This window comes from Giraffa tippelskirchi, chromosome 6 (assembly GCF_054371585.1).
Source record: "Giraffa tippelskirchi isolate mGirTip1 chromosome 6, T2T-mGirTip1v1.2.pri, whole genome shotgun sequence".
NCBI classification, from domain to species: domain Eukaryota; kingdom Metazoa; phylum Chordata; class Mammalia; order Artiodactyla; family Giraffidae; genus Giraffa; species Giraffa tippelskirchi.
The window spans coordinates 149,762,495-149,775,375 of record NC_137280.1 but is presented as its reverse complement, the minus strand read 5'-3'; the positions used below and the strand labels follow the sequence as shown (position 1 = coordinate 149,775,375).

General features: G+C 38.8%; 1 protein-coding gene across 1 annotated transcript in view; it reads right to left on the bottom strand.

Annotated features, from left to right (window-relative positions):
* Positions 1-11,671, bottom strand: part of TENM2 (teneurin transmembrane protein 2) — a 1,754,865-nt gene extending 1,743,194 nt beyond the window's left edge. The window contains exon 1 of the mRNA XM_081504400.1: positions 11,471-11,671. The gene's annotated coding sequence lies outside the window, so the exon portion shown is untranslated. The remainder of the gene's footprint in view (positions 1-11,470) is intronic.
* Between the last annotated feature and the right edge of the window lie 1,210 nt (positions 11,672-12,881).

The following is a 12,881-nucleotide window of genomic DNA, read 5'->3' as shown; positions in this document are numbered from 1 at the left end:
AAAAACCAGGATTTTATTCCTTGATTCAAATCTGAATCTTGTCATATTAGGTGAACTTTCTGAAAGAAGTTAATTCCTGTGAAATAGGTTCCTCATCTATCAAGTAAGAATGATAGAAACAACACTAAATCAAAATCATGGCAATAGCAGCCCAATTGAAGGATTACTAATGTGCCAAGTTCTTTGAGTGTTACATCAGTACTGTGGCAAAGCCCTAGGAGACATATATTGTTCCTATTTTACCAAAAAGGAAATTCTGATGATAACATAATGCATTACATTATACACACACGCACATATAGCATAATAACATAATACACTATTGTATATATATTTTACACACACATACACATATGAAGCTCTGAGTGAGGCATCCAATTGTGAAAGCTCAAGGAAGGATAGCTAAAATGATGGTAGATCAAAAGTCTATTTACTGAATGCCATATTCATATAAGCAAAAGTTTTAAAAAATTTCTTATTTGGATCATGTCAATTTATTAGTTTATCTTTTTCCAGACATTCTTCCATTAATCTGAAGAGGATTAATAAGAGGAGTCATAAGCACCATAAGAGCAGTCAATAAGTACCATCAGCAATTTCTTCCAAAGTGTATGACTAGAATTGGGGCTTTGGAAGTCCCAGTGAATTCACTGATACTTATAAAAACAGAACATCATCGGAGTTCAGATACAAAGGGCCAGGAGGGGCGACGCTAGAGGCCATGGATTTTCATAACAATACAAATGAAATGTTTAGAAGCTTAGTGGTGATGGGAGCTGTCACAATGACAGAGCCAAGGCACTTGCTGCTGCCAATGGCAAATCTCGATTCCAGGGAAGGGTTAGAAAACAGACTGAGGAGTTAAGATGGACACCAGGATAGTCCTGGGCTAGACAACCATCTTCGGCAAAACCAACAAATTCCCTGGGAGTTTGTGAACTGACAAATAGAGACACAGTCCTGCAAGTACTGTCAGTAGTTGTACGATTATCTTAGTCCACAGTTAATACTTTACACTGTAGGAGTTTCAGGTTTCAGTTGTAAGATTACAGCTAAATATCACTAGGAAATGTTTTCATTTTTTTCTCTCCATTTAGTTTTGATAAACAAAAGCTGATGATTTGTGTACTCAAGAGAAAAGCTTACAGCTAGAAGGTTTATTATCTATATGTAAAGGCCAGGAACACTGAGAAATTTAAAACAAACAAAACAAGCCATAGTTTGAAACAGGAAACATGGCTGAGCAGTCACAACTTGTCTTCCCCTTCCAGGAATATGTTGGAGAAAAACCATCACCATTTACTGTACTGGCTCACCTCAGGAAGCAGGATGTCAGGGAAACTAGTTGATTAAAAATTATAGATGTATATTTTTCATTAGCAATCATTTCAAAAGAGAACATTACTGAAGTCAAAATGCCAGAGTAAACATAAGATGATTCCATTCTCTTTCCTGGTGTGGGTGTGCTCAGTCGCCTTGTTCCTAGTATGTAGGTGTTATTATGATAAAAATTTCTAAAGGTGGTGTCTAGACCAAAGAACCCAGCAAACTGTTAACAGGTCATGTAAATTTGCTTTTGAAGGGAGTGAATCTACCAATCTCAGCTCCTAGCTCCTTGAGAGAAGTTACTGTCCTTTTTTGTTCTATGTAGTGAGAATGTGTACAGAATGGGCTTCATTTGGTTCAACAGAACATGTTACACTTGAACGTCATCAACCACAGCTAAGAAGACAGACGACCATAAGTCTGAAAACAATAAGGAGACAAAGTCCCAGGAAACCTGAACTCCCCTGACTTAAAGGCTCTGGGTCAAGAATGACAGGTCATAGGTATAAATGTATCAATAACAACGCTGCCAGAGAAGAAACTGCTGTTGACCTTGAAAACACAGATTATCCTGCTTGGGAAAGGAACAGGAGTATACAGATTTGGGATGCATTTTAGAGAACCAATCCATTTCATTTAGAAATCTCTGAAACCTCAGGCCTTTACAGTTACCCTAGTTAGTATGTATTACAGCCTAAACCCAATCAACTCCATTATACTTCCTGATTCTGTCTTCCTCCTTTATGAAATATCTTGTTTACTTCTTCATTGTTTGTCTCTCCCACTAGGATGTAAGCTCTCAGACAAGAAAATTCTGGATTTTCCACTCCCATGTCTTAGTATCAAAGAACAGTGCCTGGCACTATTAGGAAATAAGAAAAATATAGGAACAATACAGAAACAATAATATCTTAAATGGTGTAGCACATGTCAGTATAAAGTCTACTACAATATATTGTGTGTTAAATAACTACATATTAATAAATATACATTTTAAGATATTATACATCAGAAGTCTAGGTAATGCATATATATATATGTTTGAATAATAATAAAATGAAAACCCATATGACTACAGGTGTCTAAAGAAATAGAGCATTACTGTTATCTTTGATGCTGTCTTCTACCAAAGCAGGTCCAGTCCATAAAAGGGACACAGATCCACTTCTACAAGTACTGTAGTCTTTCCTTTCTTTGTTTTTATATTGATTGATCAGATTTCCAAAAGAGAAAAAGTACTAATATGATATACAAGCTATAGCTATGGATCCAAATTTTTTTATTCTATGCCATATACATAAATCTTTTTATGTGATACACATTCATTATGTTAATATTTACAAAGTATATACACTTACTATTTAAATGCAACATATTTTACACCTTATAAACCCTTTAAGATAATGAAATGTACAAAGTGTACTTTATAAAAATATGAAAACATATAACTTCAGAAACTGCATTTATTAATATATTAATTGCACAAAATTAATTTTTCTCATTAAGGGTATTATCATTAGCATTATTAGTGCTATCCTCCATTAAATGTAAAATATATTATTTCATGCACTACTAAAGGAAAAATACTGCCAATTTAATCATCACATGCTACCCATCAATCCTAAAGCAGCACTCTAAATTTAGAGATGTTACAATACATACCTTATAATCTATGAAATACAGTAATTATTTTTAAGGGAAAATCTGACTGAATTTAGTAGTAGCTTTGAGAATTATGTTTTAAAACTATGGTATAACACTTAAACTTCCTGGTTATAAGGTTATTTGAATTAAAATCTTAGGTTTCACAACTTTCATAGCAAGGAAAAAGACACTTCACAAATATATTTATGGATCCAAATATAAGAAATAAAACAAAGGATAATTTTCCAATAACAAAAACTTTTTAACCCAATCTAGCATTTGTGCAGAAAGTTTTACTATTGTACCTGAAAATTTTTCAAGAAGAAGTACATTAAAAAATAATAATAACTTAAAAATACACTGAAGATTTTAAACCAAGTTCAACGATTCTACATCTAAGTGTATATGTGTGTGTAAGAGACAGAGAGAGGTATTAGGCATTTTTCTTCTTAAAGCTAACACACTATGGCTTTCAGAATAGAATAATGAAAGCTTTTTTAAGTATCGTTTTTCAAAATATTTTTTCATAGTACAAAAACACTTCACTCTCAATGTTAAAATGTCGCTTTTACCTTGAAAAATTCATTTTTAGTGGATGGCTTATCAGACCTTATCAGATCATAATGGTTTTATCCCATAATGTGGCTGATAAGGACTGTTCTATGAACACAGCCAGCTAAGTCTGTTCACTTGTTGCATACTATCAATGTTAGTTGTTACCTCTATTCTTTACAGGCATCTTTTAATGTCAGCTGTCCATTCTCTGAGAGTTTATCATATAATCCTTAGTTTTAATTAAATTCTAATATCATACAATGTTGAAAGTTACCTAAAATTGCTGGTGGAATTGTCAAATGCTCCACAATGTGGAAAGCTTACTATTCTCCAAATAACCCTTGAGCCACATAAGACATACCACTGTCTGATACATATAATAAATATAGGCACCATATCAATGGGTCTATCAAACCTTAACAAAGCATAATTTCTTTCCCATTTTAATATAAAATAATTGTAAACAAAAGTTCTAATACTGTCTTTTGGAATCTAGTGAATGGCCCTGTGTGTCCCTGGGCTGTACACAACTCTTTTTGAATACCACTGGATCAACAAGGGATTGTGAAATGGGTCCTAGAAGTTCCAAACCTAAAAGTCTATGGATGCCAGTTTTACAATATAAATGAGAAAGTGGGCTAGATTTTGGCAAACTAGAAAGTACATAGCTCACCTAAGGAAGCAACTCCTATAGACCTGGTATTCCTAGATCTCAATTTTACTAAGAAACTGGATAGCCACATATTTATATGAAATCTATCCAATTGGACATGCTAAAAATAAGTGAAAAGTTTTTGTAAAATGAACTGGAAGACCAATGGATAAATCCAGCAGTTTCCTAAGTTGGTTTCTGGAAAGTGGTATGTTAAAGTGTCCAGGAGTTTTCTGATGGAGGCATGAGTCGTGGTGGCCTGCTGCAGGATCTGGGGCACTGAGTGCAGCAGTGCATGCATGGGACCTTTTGAAGGAGGTTACCATTATCTTCATTACCTCCACCATAGTTTGGCCTCAGGTCAAACAACAGGGAAAGAAAACAGCCCCGTCCATCAACATAAAATTGGATTAAAGACTTACTGAGCATGGCCCCACCCATCAGAATAAGATCCACTTTTCCCCTTAGTCAGTCTCTCCCATCAAGAAGCTTCCATAAGCCTCTTATCTTGATCCATTAGAAGGCAGACAGAATGAAAACCACAATCACAGAAAACTAACCAAACTGATCACAGGGACCACAGCCTTGTCTAACTCCATGAAACTACGAGCCATCCAAAATGGATGAGTCATGTTGGAGAGTTCTGGGAAAACTTGGTCCACTAGAGAAGGGAATGGCAAAGCACTTCAGTATTCTTGCCTTGAGAAGCCCATGAACAGCATGAAAAGGCAAAAAGATAGGACACTGAAAGATGAACTCGCCAGGTCAGTAGGTGCTCAACATGCTACAAGGGATCAGTAGAGAAATAACTCCAAAAAGAATGAAGAGATGGAGCCAAAGCAAAAACAACACCCAGTTGTCAGTGTGACTGGTGATGGGAGTAAGTCTGATGCTATAAAGAGTAATACTACATAGGAACCTAGAATGTCAGGTCCATGAATCAAGGTAAAATGGAAATGGTAAAACAGGAGATGGTAAGAGTGAACATAGACATTTTAGGAATCAGTGAACTAAAATGGACTGGAATGGGTGAATTTAACTCAGATGACCATTATATCTACTACTGTGGACAAGAATCCCTTAGAAGAAATGGAGTAGCCATCATAGTCAACAAAACAGTCTGAAATGCAGTACTTGGATGCAATCTCAAAAACGACAGAATGATCTCTGTTCATTTCCAAGGCAAACCATTCAATATAACAGTAATCCAAGTCTATGCCCTGACCAGTATTGCTGAAGAAGCTGAAGATGAACAGTTCTATGAAGATCTACAAGACCTTATAGAACTAGAACCCATAAAAGATTCATTATAGGGGACTCGAAAGCAAAAGTAGGAAGTCAAAGAGATACCTGGAGTAACAGGCAAATTTGGCCTTGGAGTACAAAACAAAGCAGGGCAAAAGCTAACAGAGTTTTGCCAAGAGAACGCACTGGTCATAGCAAACACTGCCTTCTAACAAGACAAGAGAAGACTCTACACATGGACATCACCAGATGGTCAATACCAAAATCAGATTGATTATATTTCTTGCAGTCAAAGATGGAGAAGCTCTATACAGTCAGAAAAAAAAGATTGTGAGCTGACTGTGACTCAGACTGTGAACTCCTTACTGCCAAATTCATACTTAAATTGAAGAAAGTAGGGAAAACTACTAGAACATTCAGGTATGACCTAAATCAAACCCCTTACGATTATACAGTAGAAGTGACAAACAGACTCAAGGGATTAGATCGGACAGACAGAGTGCCTGAAGAACTATGGAGGGAGGTTCGTGACACTGTACAAGAGGCAGTGATAAAGACTATCCCCAAGAAAAAGAAATGCAAAAAGGCAAAATGGTTGTCTGAGGAGGCTTTACAAATAGCTGCGAGAAGAAGAAAAGTTAAAGGCAAAGGAGAAAAGGAAAGATATACCCATTGGAATGCAGAGTTCCAAAGAACAGCAAGCAGAAATAAGAAAGCCTTCCTCAGGGATCAATGCGAAGAAATAGAGGAAAGCAATAGAATGGGAAAGACTAGAGATCTCTTCAAGAAAATTAGAGATACCAAGGGAACATTTCATGCAAACATGGGCTCGATAAAGGACAGAAATGGTATGGACCTAACAGAAGCGGAAGTTATTAAGAAGAGGTGGCAACAATACACAGAAGAATTATACAAAAAAGATCTTCGTGATCCAGATAACTGTGATGGTGTGATCACTCACCTAGAACCAGACATCCTGGAATGCCAAGTCAAGTGGGCCTTAGGAAGCATCACTATGAACAAAGCTAGTGGAGGTGATGGAATTCCAGTTGAGCTACTTCAAATCCTAAAAGATGAGGCTGTGAAAGTGCTGCACTCAATATGCCAGTAAATTTGGAAAACTCAGCAGTAGCCACAGGACTGGAAAAGGCAAGCTTACATTCCAATCCCAAAGAAAGGCAATACCAAAGAATGTTCAAGCTACCTCACAATTGCACTCATCTCACACGGTTGCAAAGTAATGCTCACAATTCTCCAAGCCAGGCTTCAATAGTATGTGAACTGTGAAATTCCAGATGTTCAAGCTAGATTTAGAAAAGGCAGAGGAACCGGATATCAAATTGCCAACATCCGTTGGATCATCGAAAAAGCAAGAGGGTTCCAGAAAAACATCTACTTTTGCTTTATTGACTATGCCAACGCCTTTGACTGTGGATCACAAGAAACTGTGGAAAATTCTGAAAGAGATGGGAAACACCAGACTACTTGACCTGCCTCCACAGAAATCTGTATGCAGGTCAAGAAACAACAGTTAGAACTGGATATGGAACAACAGACTGGTTCCAAATAGGAAAAGGAGTACGAAAAGGCTGTATATTGTCACCCTGCTTATTTAACTTATATGCAGAGTACATCAAGAGAAATGCTGGCTTAGATGAAGCACAAGCTGGATTCGAGATTCCCAGGCAAAATATCAGAAACGTCAGATATGCAGATGACACCACCCTTATGGCAGAAAGTGAAGAAGAACTAAAGGGCTTTTTGACGAAAGTGAAAGAGGAGAGTGAAAAAGTTGGCTTAAAACTCAACATTCTGAAAACGAAGATCATGGCATCAGGTACCATCACTTCAAGGCAAATAGATGAGAACAATTGAAACAGTGACAGACTTTATTTTTGGGGGCTCCAAAATCACTGCAGATGGTGACTTCAGCCATGAAATTAAGACTCTCCCTCCTTGGAAGAAAAGCTATGAGCAACCTAGACAGCATATTAAAAAGCAGAGACATTACTTTGCCAACAAAGGTCTGTCTAGTCAAAGCTATGGTTTTCCCAGTAGTCATGTATGGATGTGAGAGTTGGACTATAAGAATTGACGCTTTTGAACTGTGGTGGTGGAGAAGACTCCTGAGAGTCTCTTGGACTGCAAGGAAATCCAACTAGTCCATCCTAAAGGAAATCAGTCCTGAATATTCATTGGAAGGACTGATGCTAAAGCTGAAACTCCAATACTTTGGCCACCTGATGTGAAGAACTGACTCATTGGAAAAGACCCTCATGCTGGGAAAGATTGAAGGAAGGAGGAGAAGGGAATGACAGAGTATGAGATGGTTGGATGGTATCACTGACTTGATGGACATGAGTTTGAGTAAACTCAGGGAGTTGGTGATGGACAGGAAAGCCTGGCACTGCAGTCCATGGGGTCGCAGAGTCACACAGGACTGAGAGACTGAACTGAAATTAAAGATATATTTATAAGATAATCTAATTTACCATTAATGTGAAAAGTTTTACTATTGTACTTGCAAATTTTCAGGAAAGAGTGCACTTAAAAATTTTTGCAAGTGACTTACATCATTTAAAATATAGTAAAATGAGTTCCTGTAGTCACGAAATCTCCTATTATTACAGGTCAGACATATAGTCCAATCAGGTTTCAAATCATTTACTCTTTTTTGGTGATAATAATGTAAACTTCTGCTTTATAAAAAGTACTCTAGCCGATAAATAATTTATTCATATTTTAATGTTGTTGTCTTTGCAACACAGTCATCATAACAGACTTGTTTTTTCCCCTCAATATGTGTTGAAACATTACCAAGAAGTGTTCTTAAAAATACGACCTTTCTCATTTTTTCCCCAATGAGACGATGTAAAGAGAAGAACCCAAATAAACTGAACATTGTTTAACACCTTTAGCATCTGTTGGAAAGCAAAAATAAAGACTAATGTTCTCCTAGATAGCTCATTCAATGTTTATCTTGATGACTACAAAACAAGCAGCAGAACAACCATTGAACTGAATTACAATAAAATATACGTTTTTCAGACAGAGGAGCACAAAATCAGTTTTCATTTGGCATGCTAAGTATGCTATATTTGAACAGAATGTTACAAATTCATTTCATTCATCATTTAAAGGCAGATAATCAGGAAGTCATTACGTGGCCTGCATCGGGCAGCTATTCGATTAGAGCATAATTGAGCACTCTGTAATTCAGCCAAAGCTGACAGGTTGGGAATTCATAATACCCATCCTAGGTATTTTGAATGTGGAGAAAGTATGGGGCAAGCACTATTTGCTTGTTCAAACAGAGCACTAAGATAAAAGGGAAGACCTAAAGAAACAAAGTATTACTTAACAGTTATTTCCTCTTTTTATTTTACAAATTGTTCTGTTCAGTTAATTCTGCAAGCCAGCCATTTATAAATTTTAGTAATTTATTTGGGAAATCATTCTCTCTGGCCTCAAAAGATATGGGGTGACATTTTGGGTTACTGGCAGCCTTCTATGTTGTTCTAGATTCATAGATTCTTAGACATGAAGGCAGTCCATTAAGACAAAGAAAACAGATATTATTCAGGATTTTGTAAAGTAGGGAGCAGGGTTTGGAGGTTACAGAGCACTGAAGTGGGTGCTAAGGCAGAGAGAAAAATGAATAACAAGACATTACAAATATTCTCATCATGGTTGTGGTTGATCACGGCAGGTCATCATAATACAAATGCCAGGGTATTTATTTCTTTGGCATTTACATTGTGACTAATAGATGTTATCAGCACATCTACCTCCTTTAGGCATGGCCTATACCTGGCAGACCTCGCTTTCCACTCATGTGCCCATTTGTCCAATTCCTCCTCATACCTTTAGATTTCCTGTCCAAATCCAAGGTGATATTTCAATCAGTAGGAAAATCTAGTATACTGTTGTAGATTATTAGGTTTGGAAAAATGTATTTGGCTGAAGAATTTGTAAATATTTGCTAATATCTAGTATTTTATTTTTGTTAGTCACTAAATTAGTGATTGTAAGAGGACAAAGGAGTATTCTATCCTTAATGTTTTTATTAGTTTCCTAGTACTGCTGTAAAAAAATATCACAAATTGGGTAGATTAAAACAACAGAAATTTATGCTCTCACAGTTTTGGAGTCCAGAAGTCTGAAATCAAGGGGCTACAGGGTCTGTGTAATATCTTATGAGTGCTCTGAGAGACAGTTAAGTTCCATTGCTCTCTGTCAGCTTCTGGTACAGCAATGTTGTCCTTGTGTTCCTTGTCTTGTTTAAAAAAAAAAAAAAATTTTAATTGATTTTTATTGGAGTAAGGTGGCTCAGACAGTAAAGAATCCACCTGCAATGCAGGAGATCTGGGTTCAATCCTAGGGTGGTGAAGATCCCCTGGAGAAGGAAACGGCAACCCACTCCAGTATTCTTGCCTGGGAAATCCCATGGACAGAGGAGCCTTGTGGGGTATAGTTCATGGGATCACAAGAGCTGGACATAACTTAGAAACTAAACGACCACCACACAGTTGCTTTACAATGTTGTGTTAGTTTCTACTGTATAGCAAAGTGAATCAGTTGTACATATCTATATAGTCCTTCTTTTTTGGATTTACTTCCCATTTACATCACCAGAGAGCACTGAGTAAAGTTCCCTGTGCTATATAGTAGGTTTTCATTAGTTATGTATTTTATACAACTATCAGGTACATAGGAACAATGGAATATTACTCAGTCATAAAAAGGAATGAAATTGGGTAATTTGAGTGATGTGGATAGACCTAGACACTGTTGTACTGGGTGAAGTGAGTCAGAGAAAGAAAAACAAATATCCTATATTAATGCATATATGTGAAATTTAGAAAAATGGTATTGATGATTTTACTTGCAGGACAGAAATAGAGATACAGACAGAGAGAGCAAACCTATGGACACCAAAGGAGGAAGGGGGGGGCGGTGAATTGAGAGACTGGTGTTGACATATTCACAGTATTGTTCCTTACCTTGATAATGCTTCACTCCAATCCCTGCCTACAATGTCCACAGGCTGTTCTCCCTGTGTCTTCATGTTTTCACACAGCCATCCTCTTGTAAGGATTCCACTTCTTATTTTGGATGGGGGCCCACCCTACTCCAGTATGACCTCATCTTAAATTAATTAACTACATCTGCAACAATCCTATTTCCAATTAAGCTTGCATTCTGAGGTACTGAAGGTTAAGACTTCAAAACATCTATTTTGAAGGAATACAATTCAATTTGTTACAGCACTGCCTAGAATTGTTAGGACATGGTAATAATCACAAGCAGACTGGCTTTTAGTTAGTTGCATAACTGTTTTTAAATTCTCTACAGAAAATGCAGCCCTTTATTGCCTACACCTGGGGCAATACACAAACGCCCTCCCCGTAATACCCACTGCTTGACTTGGTAAAAAGAGGTATTAAGACGTAGGAAATAATGCATATGAGGAGACTGTAAAGAAACAAAATTCTGATTGTCACAAGAATAGAATTAGCCAGAGTGATAAATCTGTCACCTAAGAAAGAAGAGAATCTCCCTGTTGTTGGACTTCCTCTCCATTCTGTTGATTACATAAAGCATATGTCCACACTTAAATATTGATAAATTCTATTTAAGATGACAAGTAAAAGAATCCTGAATTCACCCATTTCCATGAACACAGTGAATCGACAGCTATATATGGAAAAACTTTATCAGAAAAACAAACAAACAAACAAAATCTTTAAAAAATGGGTTGAATGACTCCCCATGTGGGTGGAGGGGAGGGGAGAAGGCCAAGTGGAACCTGGTAGGAGAGGCCTGGACAGAATTAGCCAAAAACCCCAACCCTGGCCGTCACTTAATGGTCAAAACCTGGAACCTCCCCCTGAGGAGAAAAAGGTTTGAACCCCACATCAAGCACCTCACACTTTTAAGACCTGTACCCGAGGAACAAGCCCCCCGGACATCTACCTTTGCAAATCAACAAGGCTCACTCAGGTCCACGAGACCTTCTGAGGAAGAGCTTGGGGAGCACAGACTCACCTGCTTTCAGGGCACTGGACAGAAGCAGCCCAGCACGGGGCTCCTGGCCTGTGTTTGAAAGAGGCTCTTTTGTTTGTCTTCGAGCCTCAGCCTGAGACGCAGGCATCTGCTTTGCGGGCACATTTGGGGACTGCTGGGGGGCCTTCAGGAGGGAGACTTGTGGGCGCCATCTTCCCTTCCGCCCGCCCCAGGCCTCGCCCCGCCCCTCCTCAGCCCACTCCCTGCTGGGATAGATGTGCTCACTCTGCGAGCTTAGCCTCCTGGGAGAAACGCAGTCGTTTGGAAGAGTTTGAGTTCACACGCAGCAAAGAATGGAATTACATGACGAAGTTGCGGATGGTAAAGAAAAGGAAAATGCTGAGACAACAAGCTCAAGAACTGCTTGGCTAGTGTTCCTGTGTCTTCCTTCTCCCACTGGTATAGTCTCTATAGCGTCGAATCTATAACAGGATATGAACATGGGAATTTCAGCCAAGAAGGGAAGATCAGTAACAAATTCCCAGATGAGATATTAAATTAACATGCATAGTTTTCAAGGTAATTTGTATTAATCTATGAGATCGGTCGGAGAAGGCAATGGCAACCTACTCCAGTACTCTTGCCTGGAAAGTCCCATGGACGGAGGAGCCTGGTAGGCTGCGGTCCATGGGGTCGCTAAGAGTCGGACACGACTGAGCGACTTCACTTTTCCTTTTCACTTTCATGCATTGGAGAAGGAAATGGCAACCCTCTCCAGTGTTCTTGCCTGGAGAATCCCAGGGACGGGGGAGCCTGGTGGGCTGCCGTCTATGGGGTCGCACAGAGTCAGACAGGACTGAAGCGACTTAGCGGCAGCAGCAGCATGAGATCAGTCTCAACACCGCTATCTGTGTCAAGGATCTGAAAGTGCCCAGAGAAGAGAGGTTTTATGACTTGAGTTATGGTCTGTGGTTAGCCCCCTTTAAATGACTCTCCTTTCAAGCTGGGTCGGGAGATCCTTCTATGAGGCCATTTCAGGGAACCTGATATGTACCCTCCATGCTTGAGATCAATGAGGACTGGGGTGTGACTTACACCTGAGAAACCTAAAAGTCAATAAATGGGTGGGGGGTGGGGAGAGGGGCTTCCCTGGTGGCTCACTGGTAAAGAAACAGCCTGCCAAGGCAGAAGACATGGGTTCAATTCCTGGTCCTGGAAGATCCCATATGCTGTGGAGAAACTAAACCCATGCACCAACCACTATTGAGCTTGTATTCTAGAGCCCTGCTGCTGCTTCTGCTAAGTCGCTTCAGTCATGTCCGACTCTGTGTGACCCCATAGATGGCAGCCCACCAGGCTCCGCCATCCCTAGGATTCTCCAGGCAAGAATACTGGAGTGGGTTGCCATTTCCTTCTCCAATGCATGAAAGTGAAAAGTGAAAGCGAAGTCGCT